We start from the raw sequence: 8,214 nt of genomic DNA, 5'->3' as shown, positions 1-8,214 counted from the left end.
AGTGTCTACTCTCAAAAATGAACCAGTGTAGGTTATATATTGATAAAGAAAATAACAACAACAACAACAACAAAATCCTCTTACTTCAGTAGTGCAATCTGAAATCACTTATAGGAGTTGCAGCATTTATTTTTAACACCTTGGTGTCCTACAAGCCTTCAAAGTCATTTATTGCCTCTCAGTGATGTGGTAGAATTCCAAAATACATTACAATGTTAATGCGATTTAAGAATATCATCTCAGGATATAGGATTACATGGTTTTTATTTTCTTCTTTGCAGATATATTTTCCAAATAAATATCTTACTTTCTGATCAGGAAGAGCAATATGTAATATTTATTCTTTATAAATATCTCAGTCTAGCTTTGTATGATTCTTTCATACCCTACAATAATGATTAAAAACCGGTCTAGTGTTTGTCCAACAACCATCTCTATCAAGTTTATGAAATTTAGCTTCCTTACCTGATTCTATTCATCTCATTATCTTCATCAGCCTGCTGCCTGTGATGCTTTGCTCTTCATCGTACTCAAGAATGTCTTTTAAAAGTGAAGTCAAGAACAGCTGTGTTGTGTGTGCACGCGCATGCGAGCATAAAAGGCGAGGAGGATGACTAATTTTCTGTGAAAAACATACCCTACAAAACCAAAATATCTCCCACAGGCAAAATAAGGAAAGAGAAAGTCTTGTGATTAGTTGTAGTTTGTTAATAGAATATGTCTCTTGCTTTCCAACATATCACCATTTATGTGTACTTACTTCTTTATTAATTGATTAACAACCAGCCCTTTGGGCAGAAGGAACACAAGTTCCTGTCAAAGATTCAGCTAGCATCAGCCTGGTTGCTCAGACACCTCCTTCATTTTTAAGTCAGAAAAGCACCCACCTCACATGACATTTTCTTTCATTGTATTAAAACTATAATTTAATTTAGATCGTTTGAAACCTTTGTCTTCATAAGATACCATTAGAACATACTTCTGAAGAAGATTTGGGCATTCATAGGGGGGCTGTACTTAGGTAAAGACAAGTAGGAAATCCTCTAAGAGTTTAAATGAGGGCCATATATAATCTACCCATGATTTAAAATTAAAAAGGTCCTATATTACCATATATACATTTGTACACTTAAGTACCTTTTTTTGTAGAGACCTGTGATGAACTCATTTATAAAAATAAATTACTTGTTTTATCATTCTTCTTAGACTCAAAATTATGGCATTTATTGGGATTCTGGGTTAGACATGAGCGTGAAGATGCTGTTCACAGTGTATCCTAATGGGAAAAAAAATGGTCAAGTTGGATTCAGTACATTGATCTTCTTTCCCTCATTATAGAAAAAATAATTAGACATTGAAGTTGGGTTGGATGAGGGGAAATAGACAAGCTTTGTTAGATCTCAACAATCCTTTTCCCCTCAATTTTATCCTTTAGGGAAACAAATAGAAAAAACCCCATTAAGTCAATATGAGTCTAGTCACAGTAGTTCACCATTTCAAGGAGCTCTGATCCCCTAGCCAAATAGATAACCAATCCTGTTGTCTAATTAAAACATCAAATAACCCAAAGTGGTCCAGAGAGTGGTGGTCCACACTTTTCTTGTTGCTTGAGATTTTAAATAGTGAAAACAGGATCCCAAACAGTGTATCAGTAAAACAGTATATATATACCAAACAGTATAATCCCTATCTGCTCAGAATGTCCATCAGTTTACACACACGCATGCTCATCACACACACAGACGCCTACACAAACACATACACACATTGAAACTACTTGAAATTGCTTCCCAACCCAGTTAGATAATCAATTAGCTGAAGCTCAAAATGCCAGAATTAAGTGAATGAAGCCAAGCAGATGGAAGTCTTTGCCATTCTGACAATCAGGAAGCCACAGAGAAATAACAGACTTATATGTAGTTTGTGAAAATGGAAAAGAGAAGTCTTTTTTTTTATTAGAAACTCAGAAGTTTCAAGACATTCAACTCCAACTTAATTCGGAATCAATCATCTTATAACTCCACTTCTATGCTCCTCTTTGAGATAGACTTCACATTGTAAATCATATTAGACTATGCTCTACCGAACTGCACTGCACTCTCTGGCTTACCCCCACTGGATATGAGTAAAGCTTTCTGTTGTATCACTGAATCTACTTGAGACAAAACCCTTGTGAACTCAGGTCGAAAAGAAGCAAGAAATATAACAAAGGAAAGCTTCGGTGAACTTTCCTGAGCTTCAGAGGTACTTTAATTCGATTTATAATTACCCATGAGAAAGAAGATCATATAAATGTTTTATTTTGCCACTCCATCAAGACTACAAATAGATCTTCACAGCAACTACATGTGCTCTGACTCAGACACAATTTGCTTGTGCCTATGACTAGCCCTGTGCTTAGACCACAGCAGGCAATCATAAAGGTGGCTGGATATAATAAAACTTTCACCCTAGTTACCCACAGTTCTATGTTATTTTATGCCTTTAATTAGCTGGATAGAACTGGTTTCAATATCAAATAAGCCTGAAAATCCAGAATGTTCTGCTGTCATTGCTTTCTTTTTGATAAAGTAGTACATGTCTGAGGACTTGTGACATGTATTAGGTTATATGTTAGTGATACAGGATATGTAAGATGAATCCCTGACCTCAGGAAATGTACCAACTATTGGAGGGGTGGTCATGGGGCCCTTTTTCAACTGCTAAATTAGCAGTGAGGCCAGTCCTTGAAAACTTTGGTGGGAAACTTCACACAGTTGTCACTGCTCCCCAGGACACCCACGGGTGAATCCCTGACGAATCGGATTCACTGTCTGTCTCACATATACAGTTTTAATGTATTGATTTTATGGCAAAATAATAGAAAAAGTCCCAAACACATTATTTGGTGTATGTAAGAAATGAGTATATTATACTAACACAAGAAAGGCACTATATAGGATTATGCTGGATTCATTTTTAACCTTTTTTTTTTTAGAAAAAAATCCTGGCTTTTAAGTTGACAGAACAGTTACTTCTCTATCAGGAAGAAAAAAAGACCATTTAGTTGCAGCTTCGACTAAATGTTTCTGATTCAGTGGTTTTGGTTTTCCCTGAGGCAGATTTGAGATAATTCACAGTTACTTACTGCAAAACTATCATGTTTAAAGCAAAGAGAAAATATCTGTATTTGGTAACACAAGTGGCAAATTTTTACAAAATATTAATGAATTAAATGTATATATAAGTATTTGATGTTGGAATAAAATAAATAAAGAGTATTTTGCATGTTTATTTTACATGATGCCTCAGTTAAGAATGCATTTTTTCAAGTAATAGATATTACTAAATTATTGAGATTTCTTATTTTTCACTACCCTGGCTATTGTTTCATTGGTGATTTTTGTTTTTTGGCTACTGGATTATTTGAATTAATGTGCTGTTTGCTGAGGCAGCTAATAGGATGTATGTAACATTACCCCCAAAACCCCATATCCATGCATATAAATGCATGCTAAGTTTACAAAGTTGGGGATTTTTGTTTGCTAATACTTTCAAGTAGTAGATGCTAGAATTTCAAGGTATCCTAGAGAACTATTATTAAAGTTCCTTGTTTAAGCTAGAAACTGAATCAGGAAAAGCAAGTATAGATCAGTTTATTATTATTATAGATTTATCACATCGTTTGCTCTTCCTGCATCAACTACCAATTATCTTTAAGGGAAGCTGAGGGAGGAAACCCTGCGATGGGAGTTTTGTTGTTGTTAAGTCGCTAAGTCTGGACAGCTCTTTGCGACCCCATGGACTGCAGCACACCAGACTCCCCTGCCCTGCACTATCTCCCGGAGTTTGCTCAAATTTATGTCCATTCAGTCAGTGATGCTATCTAACCATCTCATCCTCTGTCATCCTCTTCTCCTGCTGCCCTCAATTTTTCCCAGCATCAGGGTCTTTTCAGCTTTTCACATCAGGTGGTCAAAGTATTGGAGCTTCAGCTTCAGCAACAGTCCTTCCAATGAATATTCAGGACTGATTTCCTTTAGGATTGACTGGTTTGATCTCCTTGCATCCAAGTGACTCTCAAGAGTCTTCTTTGGCACCACAGTTCAAAAGCATCAATTCTTCAGTGCTCAGTCAGAGTCCAACTCTCACAACCATACATGACTACTAGAAAACCATAGCTTTGAGAATGCAGACCTTTGTTGGCAAAGTGATGTGTCTGCTTTTTAATACACTGTCTAGTTTTGTCATAGCTTTCCTTCCAAGGAGCAAGAGTCTTTTAATTTCATGGCTGCAGACACTGTATGCAGTGATTTTGGAGCCCAAGAAAATAAAATCAGTTACTGCTTCCACTTTTTCTCCATCTATTTGCCATGAAGTGATGGGACAGGATGCCATTACCTTAACTCTTTTAACACTTTCTAGAATTCAAATGTTAGTATGGTCCTAATCTCGAGAAAAGAAGTGGTTTTTTTTCTCTAATATTTAAGAATAATTTTTTACTGGCCTTAACTACTGTGCGCTTGTTGACATATAATCACAGTAATTAAAATCCATTGAATGTTTGCCAGTCCTGAGACCAAGTTTATTACAGGCATTTGTTTTTATTGTAAACATTCATTTCATTTAAGCTTCACAACTCAGCAAGGTAAGTACTATTACTAACCTCATTTTAAAGATGAAGAAAGTGGAGTTTAAAAGGGTTAAGTAACTTGCCACAAAATCACACAACCAGTAGATGGCATGACATTTTGGAATCCCGAATTTACTGATTTGGAGCCTTGGTTCCTAACCTTGATAGTACTCAGTTTAAGAAAATAATTCCTTTTTAATAACAAGAGGATGGAAAGATTATACCTGCCTAACAAAAAATAAAGTTAAATTTTCAGTTTAAGTGAACTTTGTACTACTTAGTGCTCCTTTATACAGTTTACCAATTCTCTCTCTTGCCACTGACTTGATATGTGTCAAAAGTGGCAGCAAGAATGGAAGCAATACAGAATGGCAGGTATTGGGTGTTGAGGATAATCATGACTTTGCAAATCTGTCCATTTGTACCTAAATTAAAGCTTCAAATTTAATGTATTTTGAATGGTAAGACTGAATGCACCTATTAATTTTTAAATGAAAAGCACATATTTGCATGTGTCAGCAAAATAAGTCCTTTACTATTAGACTTATATATCGTCAAAGCTGTTCGCATGTATATGTTGCTGGCCAAGAATCTGTAATTTTTTATTATATAACATTTGATAAACATACAAAGGAATATATATATAACAAATATATAGACTACAAAACATAAAAGTAAAAGAAATGCCAGTGATGTCACCAATAAACTCAATACCTACAGCCTTCTAACCTCACTGGTGCCATGGGTACCTAGTTCTGTACCCTTCTTCCATGCCTTTTCCAACTTCCTGCCCCAAACTCAACACTACCATCCTGAATTTGATTTATCATTTCCACTTACCTGCTTTTTTTTTTTAATCAAGGTATAATTGACCATTTCAGTCTCTGAAGGAGGCAGCAGGGGATGAGATGGTTAAATAGTATCACTGACTCCATGGACATGAATCTGAGCAAACTCCAGGAGATAATGGAGGACAGAGGAGCCTAATGAGCTACAGTCCATGGGGTTAGCAAAGAGTTGGACATGACTTAGTGACTGAACAACAACAACAAATAATTGACATATAATATTATATTCATTTGAGGTATACAACATAATGATTCAATATTTGCACATGGTACAAAATAATCACTGTAAGAAAGCTGATTAACATCTGTCACCATGCATAGTTACAAATGTCTTCTTTTTTGATGAGAACTTTTTAAGATTTACTCTCAGCATCTTTCAAATATGTGAGACAATATTATATTATCATCTATGGTCACCAGGCTGTACATTATTTTATAATTGGAAATTTGTACCTTTGACTCCCTTCATCCACCCCCATTCTCCAACCCAGGCAATCATCAATCACTTCTCTGTATCTATGAGCTTCATTTTTTGTTTCAGAGGTTTTTTAGATTATACACATAAGTAAGATCATATGGTGTTTGTCCTTATCTGTCTGACATCTCATTTAGCATAATGCCCTCCAAGTCCATCCACATTGTCAGAAATAACAAGATTTCTTTCTCTTTTATGGCAAATAATATTCTTTTTTTTTTAATTTTTTAATTTTTTTTATTTTTAAACTTTACAATATTGTATTGGTTTTGCCAAATATCAAAATGAATCCGCCACAGGTATACATGTGTTCCCCATCCTGAACCCTCCTCCCTCCTCCCTCCCCATACCCTCCCTCTGGGTCGTCCCAGTGCACCAGCCCCAAGCATCCAGTATCCATTATCGTGCATCGAACCTGGACTGGCGACTCATTCCATATATGATATTATACATATTTCAATGCCATTCTCCCAAATCATCCCACCCTCTCCCTCTCCCACAGAGTCCAAAAGACTGTTCTATACATCAGTGTCTTTTTTGCTGTCTCGTATACAGGGTGTGTGTCTGTCTTATCTCTGGGTGTGTGTCTGTGTGTATCTTGCCTGTTCTTTATCCTTTCATCCATTCATGGGCACTTGGTTTGCTTCTATATCTTGGCTATTATAAACAGTGCTGCAATAATGAAAGTGAAAGTGAAATCCCTCAGTCATGTCCGACTCTTTGTGACCCCATGGACTGTGGCCCACCAGGCTCCTCCATCCATGGGATTCTCCAGGCAAAAGTACTGGAGTGGGTTGCCATTTCCTCCTCCAGGGATGTTCCCAACCCGGGGATCAAACCTGGGTCTCCCACATTGCAGGCAGACGCTTTACCATCTGAGCCACTAGGGAAGCTCCGACTAAAGGGGTGTATATATCTTTTCAAGTTATTGTTTTCTTTTTTAATATAAATACCAAAAAGTGGAATTGCTGGATCATATGATAGTTCTATTTTTAAGTTTTTAGGAACCTTCATATTATTTTCCATAGTGGCTACATCAATTTATATTCCCATCAATAGTACCTGAGGGTTTCCTTTTTTCAACATCCTCATCAACACTTGTTATTTCTTGCCTTCTTGAAAAATAGCCATTCTAATGGTATGAGGTGATGTCTCACTGTGGTTTTGATTTGTATTTCTCTAATAATTAGTAATGATGAGCACCGTTTCCTGTATGTGTTGGCCATCTATGTGTATTCTGTGAAAAATATCAATAAGGTCTTCTGTACATTTTTTAATTACATTGTTTGGCTTTTTGCTATTCAGTTTACATGAGTTCTTTGTATATTTTGAATATTAGACCCTTATAAGATATATAATTTTGAAATATTTTCTCCCATTCAGTAGGTTGTGGTTCATTTTATTGATGATTTCCTTTGCTGTTCAGAAGCTTTTTAGTTAAATGTAGTCTCACTTGTTTCCTTTTGCTCTAGTTGTCTTTGCCTTTTCAAAAAGAATTTTAACATCTGTGTATTCCTAAATAACACACTGCTTAGTTTTGCTAACTTTTGGATTTTCTAGAACTACCATCTTGCTACGTACATAAGTGATCCTTGTGAATTTGTTTATTCATTCACCATTGTTTTATAGGTTTAGTCTTGTTGCAAGTAATTGTGTTCTGTTTTCATGGCAATATAGCATTCCCTTTTATGAATATAAGAGAATATCAATTATCTTAGTGATGGACATTTAAGTTGTTTCCTGTCATTTGCTTTTATAAATGGTGGTCCTGTGAACATATAATTGTACATGTTTCCTATTTGTGTCCATTTGGGCTGCTCTAACAAAATACCATAGACTACGTGACTTACAAACAACAGAATTTTATTTCTCACAATTCTGGAAGCTAGAATTCCAATATAAGGGTGCTAACATGGTTGGGTTCTAATGAGGGCCTTGTTCCAGATTGCAAACCACCCATTTCTTGCTGTGTCCTCCCATGGTGGAAAAGCAAGGAAGACCTCTTTGGTCTTTTTCATAAATGCACCAATCCTATTGATGAGGGCCCTACCTTCATGACCCAATTGTATCCCAAAGACCCTACCTTCAAATACCATCACTCTGGGGATTAAGTTTCAACATACAGATTTGGGAGTCGTAGTGAATAAAGTGAAAGTCATTCATTCGTGTCTGACTCTCTGCAACCCCATGGACTGTAGCCTGCCCGGCTCATCTGTCCGTGGGATTCTTCAGGCAAGAATATTGGAGTGAGTTGCCATGCCCTTCTCCAGGGGATCTTC

Source organism: Bubalus bubalis, chromosome 9, assembly GCF_019923935.1.
Source record: "Bubalus bubalis isolate 160015118507 breed Murrah chromosome 9, NDDB_SH_1, whole genome shotgun sequence".
In the NCBI taxonomy this organism is placed as follows: Eukaryota; Metazoa; Chordata; class Mammalia; order Artiodactyla; family Bovidae; genus Bubalus; species Bubalus bubalis.
Note: the sequence above shows the minus strand (reverse complement) of the source record.